The sequence below is a fragment of the Camelus bactrianus genome, chromosome 20 (genome assembly GCF_048773025.1).
Source record: "Camelus bactrianus isolate YW-2024 breed Bactrian camel chromosome 20, ASM4877302v1, whole genome shotgun sequence".
NCBI classification, from domain to species: Eukaryota; Metazoa; Chordata; class Mammalia; order Artiodactyla; family Camelidae; genus Camelus; species Camelus bactrianus.
The window spans coordinates 45481025-45493573 of NC_133558.1; positions in this window are offsets into that span (position 1 = coordinate 45481025).

Genomic DNA, 12549 nt, shown 5'->3' on the forward strand with positions numbered 1-12549 from the left:
GATTACCGAATTTTCATCCACCATACAAGGCATATTTAAACCTAGAAACATGTACTCAGAATCTGCAGCGTTTTCCTTATGCCAGTTTTGAAAATCAGGCAGTTTTCATAGAAAAATCCTCTTGGAGCGAGTTTTATCCAATAGAAATGTCGTTTACAAAGTTTCAGTTACCATGACATTCCGTGTTCCGGACATGCTACATGCATCACGAATTCAAAAAACATTCACAACTGTGTTCTGAGCATGTGGATTACCGAACTTTCATCCACCATACAAGACATATTGACACCTAAAAGCATTGACTCAAATTTCGCAGCTTTTTCCTAGCATCAGCTTCAAAAATCAGGCAGTTTTCTCAGGAAAAATCTGTTGTAGTGAATTCTACCCAATAGACATGTAATTTACATAGATTCCTTCGCCGTGAATTTCCATGTTACGAACACGCTACTTGCATAATGGATTCGACAAATATTCACTACAAATTTGTTTGCATGTGTATTACCAAACTTTCAACACGATAAAAGGCTTATTGATACTTAGAAGCATTTTCTTTGATTACGCAGAGTATTCCAAATGCCAGTTTCGAACATGAGCCAGTTTTCGCAGAAAAATTCAGTTGGAGCGAGTACTTCCCAATAGACATGTAATATACATAGTTTCTCTCACCATGATATTCCGTGTTCTGAACACGCTACATGCATCACAAATTCTACAAACATTTTTAATGACTTGTAAACATCTGGATTACCCAACTTTGAAACACCAAACAAGGCATATTATCACCTAGACATATTAACTCAGAGTTCGCAGGTTTTTCCAATCGGCAGTTTCAAAATTCAGGCAGTTTTCACAGGAAAATACTCTTGGAGCGAGTTCTAACTAATAGACATGCAATTTACATACAACATGTCATCGTGAAAATCCGTATTCCGAAAAAGGTACATGCATCACGCATTCTACAAATATTCACTACAGAGTTGTTAGCATGATGATTACTGAACTTTCATCCACCGTAAAAGCCATATTGACACTTAGAAGCATTTCCTCATACTTCAAAAGATTTTCCTAACGCCAGTTTTGTAAATGAGGCACATACGCAGAAAAATCCTCGTGGAGCGAGTACTTCCCAATAGAAATGTAATTTACATAGTTTCCCTCACAGTGACATTCCGTTTTCCTAACACGTTACATGCATCAAGGATTCGACCAACTTTGTTTAATGAGTTCTGGTCATGTGTATTACCGAACTTTCATCCACATTAGAATGCATATTTATACATAGAAAGTTTTATTCTGTATTATTAGATTTGTCCAAATTTCAGTTTCTAAAATCATGCAGTTTTCGCAGAAAAATACTGTTGGAGTGAGTTCTTCTCAATAGACATGTTATTTACATTGTTTCCCTTCCTGTGATATTCCGGGTTCTGAACACGCTACACATGCATCACTTGTTTGACAAACATTCTTTAATGAGTTGCGAACATGTGTATTACCAAAATTTCATTCAACATACAAGGCATATATATAAATATAAAATTTATTTTGATTTAGTAGATTTCTCCTAACGTCATGTTCTAAAATCTTGCAGATTTCACAGAAAAATGCTCTTGGAGCGAATTCTACCCAATAGACATTTAATTTACAAAGTTTCTATCACCATGGTATTCTGTGTTCCGAATACGCTACATAGATCACGGATTCGACAAACATTCTTTAATGAGTTGTGAACATGTGTATTACCGAACTTTCATCCACCGTACAAGACATATTAACACCTAGAATCCTTTTCTCTGTGTTTGCAGCTTTGTTCTAATGCCAATTGTAAAGGACAGGCACTTTTGACAGAAAAATACTCTTGGAGAGATTTCTATGCAATAGACATGAATTTAAAATAGTTTCACTTACCATGACATTCCATGTTCAGAACACACTACATGCATCGTGGATTTGATAAATATTCTTACTGAGTTGTGAACATGTGGATTACCAAACTTTCATCCACCGTAATAGGGATATTTACACCTAGTAGTATTTACTCTTATTTCGCAGCTTTTTCCTAACATCAGTTTTGAAAATCATGAAGTTTTCGCAGATAAATACTCTTCAAGTGGGTTCTACCCAAATGAATTGTAATTTAGATAGTATCTCTCACCGTGACATTCTGTGTTCTGAAGAAGCTATATTCATCAAGATTTCAACATTCTCTAATGAGTTGTGAACATTTAGATTACCAAACTTTCATCCTCTATAGAAGGCATATTTACACCTAGAAACATGAACTCGGATTTTGCAGTTTTTCCTAATGCCAGTTTTGAAAATCAGGCAGTTTTCTCAGGAAAAAATGAGTTCGAGTGAGTTCTACCCAATAGACATATAATTTACATAGATTCAATCCTGGGAATTTTCGTGTTACTATCACACTACATGCATAACGCTTTCTACAAATATTCACCACAGATTTGTTTGCATGTGGTTTTATGAACTTCCATCACAATATAAGGGATATTGATACATAGAAGCATTTTCCCTGATTTTCCATAGATTTCCAAAGGTCAGTTTCAACAATCATGAAGATTTCGCAGAAAAAACTCTTGCAGCGAGTTCTACCCACTAGAAATTTAATTTACATAAATTCGCTCACCGTGAAGTTCTGTGTTCCGAACACCAATCATGTATCTCGGATTCTACAAATATTCACTACACAGTTGTTAGCATTTGGATTACCAAACTTTCATCCACCACACAAGGCATATTTACACCTAGAAACTATTAACCTGAGTTCGCAGATTTTTCCTAACGCCAGTTTTGAAAATCAGGCAGTTTTCTCAGGAAAAATCTCTTGGTGTGATTTCTAACCAATGGAATTGTAATTTACATAACCTCCCTCGCCGTGAAATTCCGTGGTCCAAACATGCTACATGCATAACGGATTCGACAAATATTCACGACAGATTTGTTAGCATGTGGATTATCATACATTCCTAACAATACAATGTATATTTCTACTTAGAAGAATTTTCTCAGATTTTGCAGCGTTTTCCAAACTCCAGATTCAAAAATGAAGCAGTTTTCGCAAAAAAATTCTATTCTAGCTAGTTCTACCCAATAGAATTGTAATTTACATAGTTTCATTACCATAAAATTCCATTTTCTGAATGCACTACATGAATCACGGTTTGAAAAATATTTACTACACTCTTGTTAACATGTGGATTACCGGACTTCCATGCACCATTCAAGGCATATTGACACTTAGTAGCATTTTCTCAGATTTCACAGGGTTCTCCTAATGGCAGTTTTGATATGAGTCACATTTTGCAGAAAAATTCTCTTCAAGCGAGTTCTACCCAATATACATGAAACTTACATTTTTTCCTTCAGTATGACATTCCATATTCTGAATGTTACATGCATGATGTATTCGACAAATGTTCTTTAATGAGTGTGAGCTTGTGGATTACCGAACTTTCATTCACCATACAAGGCATATTTACACCTTGAAGTATTTATTCTGATTTTGCAGGTTTTTCCTAAAATCCAGTTTCAAAAATCATGAAATTTTCGCAGAAAAATTCAATTCAAGCGAGTTCTAACCAGTAGAATTGTTATTTTCATAGTTTCACTCACCGTGACATTCTGTGTTCCGAACGCGCTACATTCATCACTGATTCGAAAAATATTCTTTAATGAGTTGTGAGCATTTGGATTACAGAACTTTCTTCCACCATACAAAGCATATTGACTCCTAGAAACAATTACTCTGTGTTTGCTGCATTTTTCCTAAAGACAGTTTCGAAAATCAGGCAGTTTTCGAAGGGAAAAGCTCTTGGAGCGAGTTCTACCCAATAAACATGTTATTTGCTTAGATTCCCTCGCCGTGAAATTCCGTGTTCTGATCACACTACAATCATCTCGGATTCAACAAACATTCTTTCATGAGTTTTAAGCATGTGGATTACCAAACTTTCATCCACCATACAAGGCATATTTACACCTAGAATCATTTACACTGATTTCACCATTTTTCCCTAATGCCAGTTTCAAAAATCAGGCATTTAACACAGAAAAATTCTCTTGGAGTGGGTTCTAACCAGTAGACATGTAATTTACATAGTTTCACTTACCATGATATTCCGTGAATCGAACACTCTATATGCATCACACATTCCACAAACATTATTTAATGAGTTGAGAGCGTTTGGATTACCGAACATTCATCCACCACACAAGGTATATTTACACCTAGAAAACATGATTCTGAGTTCACAGCATCTTCCTAATGGCAGTTTATAAAATAAGGGAATTTTCACAGGTAAATTCTCCTGGAGCATGTTCTACCCAATAGATATTTAAATTACATAGATTCCATCACCATGACATTCCGTGTTCCGAACATGCTACATGCACCGCAGGTTCGACAAATATTCACTTCTGAGTTGTTAGCATGTGGATTACCGAATTTTCATCCACCATACAAGGCATATTTAAACCTAGAAACATGTACTCAGAATCTGCAGCGTTTTCCTTATGCCAGTTTTGAAAATCAGGCAGTTTTCATAGAAAAATCCTCTTGGAGCGAGTTTTATCCAATAGAAATGTCGTTTACAAAGTTTCAGTTACCATGACATTCCGTGTTCCGGACATGCTACATGCATCACGAATTCAAAAAACATTCACAACTGTGTTCTGAGCATGTGGATTACCGAACTTTCATCCACCATACAAGACATATTGACACCTAAAAGCATTGACTCAAATTTCGCAGCTTTTTCCTAGCATCAGCTTCAAAAATCAGGCAGTTTTCTCAGGAAAAATCTGTTGTAGTGAATTCTACCCAATAGACATGTAATTTACATAGATTCCTTCGCCGTGAATTTCCATGTTACGAACACGCTACTTGCATAATGGATTCGACAAATATTCACTACAAATTTGTTTGCATGTGTATTACCAAACTTTCAACACGATAAAAGGCTTATTGATACTTAGAAGCATTTTCTTTGATTACGCAGAGTATTCCAAATGCCAGTTTCGAACATGAGCCAGTTTTCGCAGAAAAATTCAGTTGGAGCGAGTACTTCCCAATAGACATGTAATATACATAGTTTCTCTCACCATGATATTCCGTGTTCTGAACACGCTACATGCATCACAAATTCTACAAACATTTTTAATGACTTGTAAACATCTGGATTACCCAACTTTGAAACACCAAACAAGGCATATTATCACCTAGACATATTAACTCAGAGTTCGCAGGTTTTTCCAATCGGCAGTTTCAAAATTCAGGCAGTTTTCACAGGAAAATACTCTTGGAGCGAGTTCTAACTAATAGACATGCAATTTACATACAACATGTCATCGTGAAAATCCGTATTCCGAAAAAGGTACATGCATCACGCATTCTACAAATATTCACTACAGAGTTGTTAGCATGATGATTACTGAACTTTCATCCACCGTAAAAGCCATATTGACACTTAGAAGCATTTCCTCATACTTCAAAAGATTTTCCTAACGCCAGTTTTGTAAATGAGGCACATACGCAGAAAAATCCTCGTGGAGCGAGTACTTCCCAATAGAAATGTAATTTACATAGTTTCCCTCACAGTGACATTCCGTTTTCCTAACATGTTACATGCATCAAGGTTTCAACAAACTTTCTCCAATGAGTTGTGAACATGTAGATTACCGAACTTTCATCCAACATACATGGCATAATTTCACATAGAAACATGAAATCTGATTTGGCAGTTTTTCCTAATGCCACTTTTGAAAATCAGGCAGTTTTCTCAGGAAAAATGTGTTCGAGCGAGTTCTATCCAATAGACATGTAACTTACATAGATTCCATCCCCGGGAATTTCTGTGTTACTATCACTCTACATGCATAACGCTTTCTACAAATATACACAACAGATTTGTTTGCATGTGGTTTTACGAATTTCCATCACAATACAATGCATATAGTTACTTAGAAGCATTTTCTTTGATTTTGCAGAGATTTCCAAATGCCAGTTATGAAAATGAAGCAGATTTCGTAGGAAAAATCCCTTGGAGCGAGTTCTACCCAATAGAAATGTAATTTTCATCGATTCGCCCACCGTGATATTATGTGTTCCGAACACGCTTCATGTATCTCGGATTCGACAAATATTCACTACAGAGTTGTTAGCCTGTGGATTACAGCACTTTCATCCACCATACAAGGCTTACTGACACTTTGAAGAATTTTCTCAGATTTCACAGGTTAGTTTTAATCCCAGTTTTGAAAATGAGGCAGATTTGGCAGAAAAATGCTCTTGGATCGAGTTCTACCCAAAAGATATGTAATTTACCTAGTTTCATTCACCGTGACATTCCGAATTCTGAACACGTTACATGCATCAAGGATTCGACCAACTTTGTTTAATGAGTTCTGGTCATGTGTATTACCGAACTTTCATCCACATTAGAATGCATATTTATACATAGAATGTTTTATTCTGAATTATTAGATTTGTCCAAATTTCAGTTTCTAAAATCATGCAGTTTTCGCAGAAAAATACTGTTGGAGTGAGTTCTTCTCAATAGACATGTTATTTACATTGTTTCCCTCCATGTGATATTCCGGGTTCTGAACACGCTACACATTCATCGCTTGTTTGACAAACATTCTTTAATGAGTTGCGAACATGTGTATTACCAAAATTTCATTCAACATACAAGGCATATATATAAATATAAAATTTATTTTGATTTAGTAGATTTCTCCTAACGTCATGTTCTAAAATCTTGCAGATTTCACAGAAAAATGCTCTTGGAGCGAATTCTACCCAATAGACATTTAATTTACAAAGTTTCTATCACCATGGTATTCTGTGTTCCGAATACGCTACATAGATCATGGATTCGACAAACATTCTTTAATGAGTTGTGAAAATGTGTACTACCGAACTTTCATCCACCGTACAAGACATATTAACACCTAGAATCCTTTTCTCTGTGTTTGCAGCTTTGTTCTAATGCCAATTGTAAAGGACAGGCACTTTTGACAGAAAAATACTCTTGGAGCGATTTCTATGCAATAGACATGAATTTAAAATAGTTTCACCTACCATGACATTCCATGTTCAGAACACGCTACATGCATCGCGGATTTGATAAATATTCTTACTGAGTTGTGAACATGTGGATTACCAAACTTTCATCCACCGTAATAGGGATATTTACACCTAGTAGTATTTACTCTTATTTCGCAGCTTTTTCCTAACATCAGTTTTGAAAATCATGAAGTTTTCGCAGATAAATACTCTTCAAGTGGGTTCTACCCAAATGAATTGTAATTTAGATAGTATCTCTCACCGTGACATTCTGTGTTCTGAAGACGCTATATGCATCAAGATTTCAACATTCTCTAATGAGTTGTGAACATTTAGATTACCAAACTTTCATCCTCTATAGAAGGCATATTTACACCTAGAAACATGAACTCGGATTTTGCAGTTTTTCCTAATGCCAGTTTTGAAAATCAGGCAGTTTTCTCAGGAAAAAATGAGTTCGAGTGAGTTCTACCCAATAGACATATAATTTACATAGATTCAATCCTGGGAATTTTCGTGTTACTATCACACTACATGCATAACGCTTTCTACAAATATTCACCACAGATTTGTTTGCATGTGGTTTTATGAACTTCCATCACAATATAAGTGATATTGATACGTAGAAGCATTTTCTCTGATTTTTCAGAGATTTCCAAAGGTCAGTTTCAACAATCATGAAGATTTCGCAGAAAAAACTCTTGCAGCGAGTTCTACCCACTAGAAATTTAATTTACATAAATTCGCTCACCGTGATGTTCTGTGTTCCGAACACGAATCATGTATCTCGGATTCTACAAATATTCACTACACAGTTGTTAGCATTTGGATTACCAAACTTTCATCCACCACACAAGGCATATTTACACCTAGAAACTATTAACCTGAGTTCGCAGATTTTTCCTAACGCCAGTTTTGAAAATCAGGCAGTTTTCTCAGGAAAAATCTCTTGGAGTGATTTCTAACCAATAGAAATGTAATTTACATAACCTCCCTCCCCGTGAAATTCCGTGGTCCAAACATGCTACATGCATAACGGATTCGACAGATATTCACGACAGATTTGTCAGCATGTGGATTATCAAACATTCCTAACAATACAATGTATATTTCTACTTAGAAGAATTTTCTCAGATTTTGCAGCGTTTTCCAAACTCCAGATTCAAAAATGAAGCAGTTTTCGCAAAAAATTTCTATTCTAGCTAGTTCTACCCAATAGAATTGTAATTTACATAGTTTCATTACCATAAAATTCCATTTTCTGAATGCACTACATGAATCACGGTTTGAAAAATATTTACTACACACTTGTTAACATGTGGATTACCGGACTTCCATGCACCATTCAAGGCATATTGACACTTAGTAGCATTTTCTCAGATTTCACAGGGTTCTCCTAATGGCAGTTTTGATATGAGTCACATTTTGCAGAAAAATTCTCTTCAAGCGAGTTCTACCCAATATACATGAAACTTACATTTTTTCCTTCAGTATGACATTCCATATTCTGAATGTTACATGCATGACGTATTCGACAAACATTCTTTAATGAGTGTGAGCATGTGGGTTACCAAACTTTCATCCACCATAAAAGGCATATTTACACCTTGAAGTATTTATTCTGATTTTGCAGGTTTTTCCTAAAATCCAGTTTCAAAAATCATGAAATTTTCGCAGAAAAATTCAATTCAAGCGAGTTCTAACCAGTAGAATTGTTATTTTCATAGTTTCACTCACCGTGACATTCTGTGTTCCGAACGCGCTACATTCATCACTGATTCGAAAAATATTCTTTAATGAGTTGTGAGCATTTGGATTACAGAACTTTCTTCCACCATACAAAGCATATTGACTCCTAGAAACAATTAATCTGTGTTTGCTGCATTTTTCCTAAAGACAGTTTCGAAAATCAGGCAGTTTTCAAAGGGAAAAGCTCTTGGAGCGAGTTCTACCCAATAGACATGTTATTTGCTTAGATTCCCTCGCCGTGAAATTCCGTGTTCTGATCACACTACAATCATCTCGGATTCAACAAACATTCTTTCATGAGTTTTAAGCATGTGGATTACCAAACTTTCATCCACCATACAAGGCATATTTACACCTAGAATCATTTACACTGATTTCACCATTTTTCCCTAATGCCAGTTTCAAAAATCAGGCATTTAACACAGAAAAATTCTCTTGGAGTGGGTTCTAACCAGTACACATGTAATTTACATAGTTTCACTTACCATGATATTCCGTGAATCGAACACTCTATATGCATCACACATTCCACAAACATTATTTAATGAGTTGAGAGCGTTTGGATTACCGATCTTTCATCCACCACACAAGGTATATTTACACCTAGAAAACATGATTCTGAGTTCACAGCATCTTCCTAATGGCAGTTTATAAAATAAGGGAATTTTCACAGGTAAATTCTCCTGGAGCATGTTCTACCCAATAGATATTTAAATTACATAGATTCCATCACCATGACATTCCGTGTTCCGAACATGCTACATGCACCGCAGGTTCGACAAATATTCACTTCTGAGTTGTTAGCATGTGGATTACCGAATTTTCATCCACCATACAAGGCATATTTAAACCTAGAAACATGTACTCAGAATCTGCAGCGTTTTCCTTATGCCAGTTTTGAAAATCAGGCAGTTTTCACAGAAAAATCCTCTTGGAGCGAGTTTTATCCAATAGAAATGTCATTTACAAAGTTTCAGTTACCATGACATTCCGTGTTCCGGACACGCTACATGCATCACGAATTGAAAAAACATTCACAACTGTGTTCTGAGCATGTGGATTACCGAACTTTCATCCACCATACAAGACATATTGACACCTAAAAGCATTGACTCAAATTTCGCAGCTTTTTCCTAGCATCAGCTTCAAAAATCAGGCAGTTTTCTCAGGAAAAATCTGTTGTAGTGAATTCTACCCAATAGACATGTAATTTACATAGATTCCTTCGCCGTGAATTTCCATGTTACGAACACGCTACTTGCATAATGGTTTCGACAAATATTCACTACAAATTTGTTTGCATGTGTATTACCAAACTCTCAACACGATAAAAGGCTTATTGATACTTAGAAGCATTTTCTTTGATTACGCAGAGTATTCCAAATGCCAGTTTCGAACATGAGCCAGTTTTCGCAGAAAAATTCAGTTGGAGCAAGTACTTCCCAATAGACATGTAATATACATAGTTTCTCTCACCATGATATTCCGTGTTCTGAACATGCTACATGCATCACAAATTCTACAAACATTTTTAATGACTTGTAAACATCTGGATTACCCAACTTTGAAACACCAAACAAGGCATATTATCACCTAGACATATTAACTCAGAGTTCGCAGGTTTTTCCAATTGGCAGTTTCAAAATTCAGGCAGTTTTCACAGGAAAATACTCTTGGAGCGAGTTCTAACTAATAGACATGCAATTTACATACAACATGTCATCGTGAAAATCCGTATTCCGAAAAAGGTACATGCATCACGCATTCTACAAATATTCACTACAGAGCTGTTAGCATGATGATTACTGAACTTTCATCCACCATACAAGGCATATTTTCACGTAGAAAGTTTTACTCAGATTTTGCAGAATTTTCCTAATGTCGGTTTCGAAAATCAGGCAGTTTTTGCAGAAAAATTCTCTTGGTGCATGTTCTATCCAATAGACATCTCATTTTCATAGATACCATCACTGTAACATTCGGTACCAGAAAACTGTACATGCAACACGGATTCAACAAATATTCACTGCTTAGTTGTTCGCATGTGAATTACAGATCTTTAATAAACCATTGAAGACATATTGTCACCTTAAAGCATTTACTCAGATTTTGCAGTGTTTCCATAAATCCAGTGTCGAAACTGAGGCAAATTTTTCAGTAAAATGCTCCTGGAGCGGGTTCTAACCAATAGAAATATAATTTACATAGTTTCCCTCACGGTGACACTCCGTGTTCAGAACACGTTACATACATCACGGATTTGACTAACATTTTTAATGAGTTGTGTACATGTGTATTACAGAACTTTCATCCACCATACAAGGCATATTTACACCTAGAAATATTAACTCTGAGTTTGCAGCTTTTTCCTAATAGCAGTTTTGAAAATCAGGCAGTTTTCAAAGTAACAAACTGTTGGAGAGTGTTCTACCCAATAGATATGTAAATTACATAGATTCCCCCACTGTGATATTTCGTGTTTTGTACACGCTACATGCAGAAAGGATTCGACAAAAATACACTACAGAGTTGTTTGCATGTGGATTACAGGACTTTCATCACAATAAAGGCATATTGATGCTTAGAAGAATTTTCTCTGATTTCACAGAGCTTTCCAAATGCCAGTTTCGAAAATGAGGCAGATTTCATGGCAAAAACCTCTTGGAGCGGGTTCTAACCAATAGACCTGTAATTTACATGGATTCACACACCGTGAAATTCCGTGTTCTGAACATGCTACATGCATCTCGGATTCGACAAATATTCACTACAGAGTTGTTAGCCTGTGGATTACAGCACTTTCATCCACCATACCAGGCTTACTGACACTTTGAAGAATTTTCTCGGATTTCACAGGTTAGTTTTAATCCCAGTTTTGAAAATGAGGCAGATTTGGCAGAAAAATGCTCTTGGAGCGAGTTCTACCCAAAAGATATGTAATTTACCTAGTTTCACTCACCGTGACATTCCGAATTCTGAACACGTTACATGCATCACGGATTCGAACAACTTTGTTTAATGAGTTCTGGTCATTTGTATTACCGAACTTTCATCCACATTAGAATGCATATTTATACATAGAAAGCTTTATTCTGAATTATTAGATTTGTCCGAATTTCAGTTTCTAAAATCATGCAGTTTTCGCAGAAAAATACTGTTGGAGTGAGTTCTTCTCAATAGACATGTTATTTACATTGTTTCCCTCCCTGTGATATTCCGGGTTCTGAACACGCTACACATGCATCACTTGTTTGACAAACATTCTTTAATGAGTTGCGAACATGTGTATTACCAAAATTTCATTCAACATACAAGGCATATATATAAATATAAAATTTATTTTGATTTAGTAGATTTCTCCTAACGTCATGTTCTAAAATCTTGCAGATTTCACAGAAAAATGCTCTTGGAGCGAATTCTACCCAATAGACATTTAATTTACAAAGTTTCTATCACCATGGTATTCTGTGTTCCGAATACGCTACATAGATCATGGATTCGACAAACATTCTTTAATGAGTTGTGAAAATGTGTATTACCGAACTTTCATCCACCGTACAAGACATATTAACACCTAGAATCCTTTTCTCTGTGTTTGCAGCTTTGTTCTAATGCCAATTGTAAAGGACAGGCACTTTTGACAGAAAAATACTCTTGGAGCGATTTCTATGCAATAGACATGAATTTAAAATAGTTTCACTTACCATGACATTCCATGT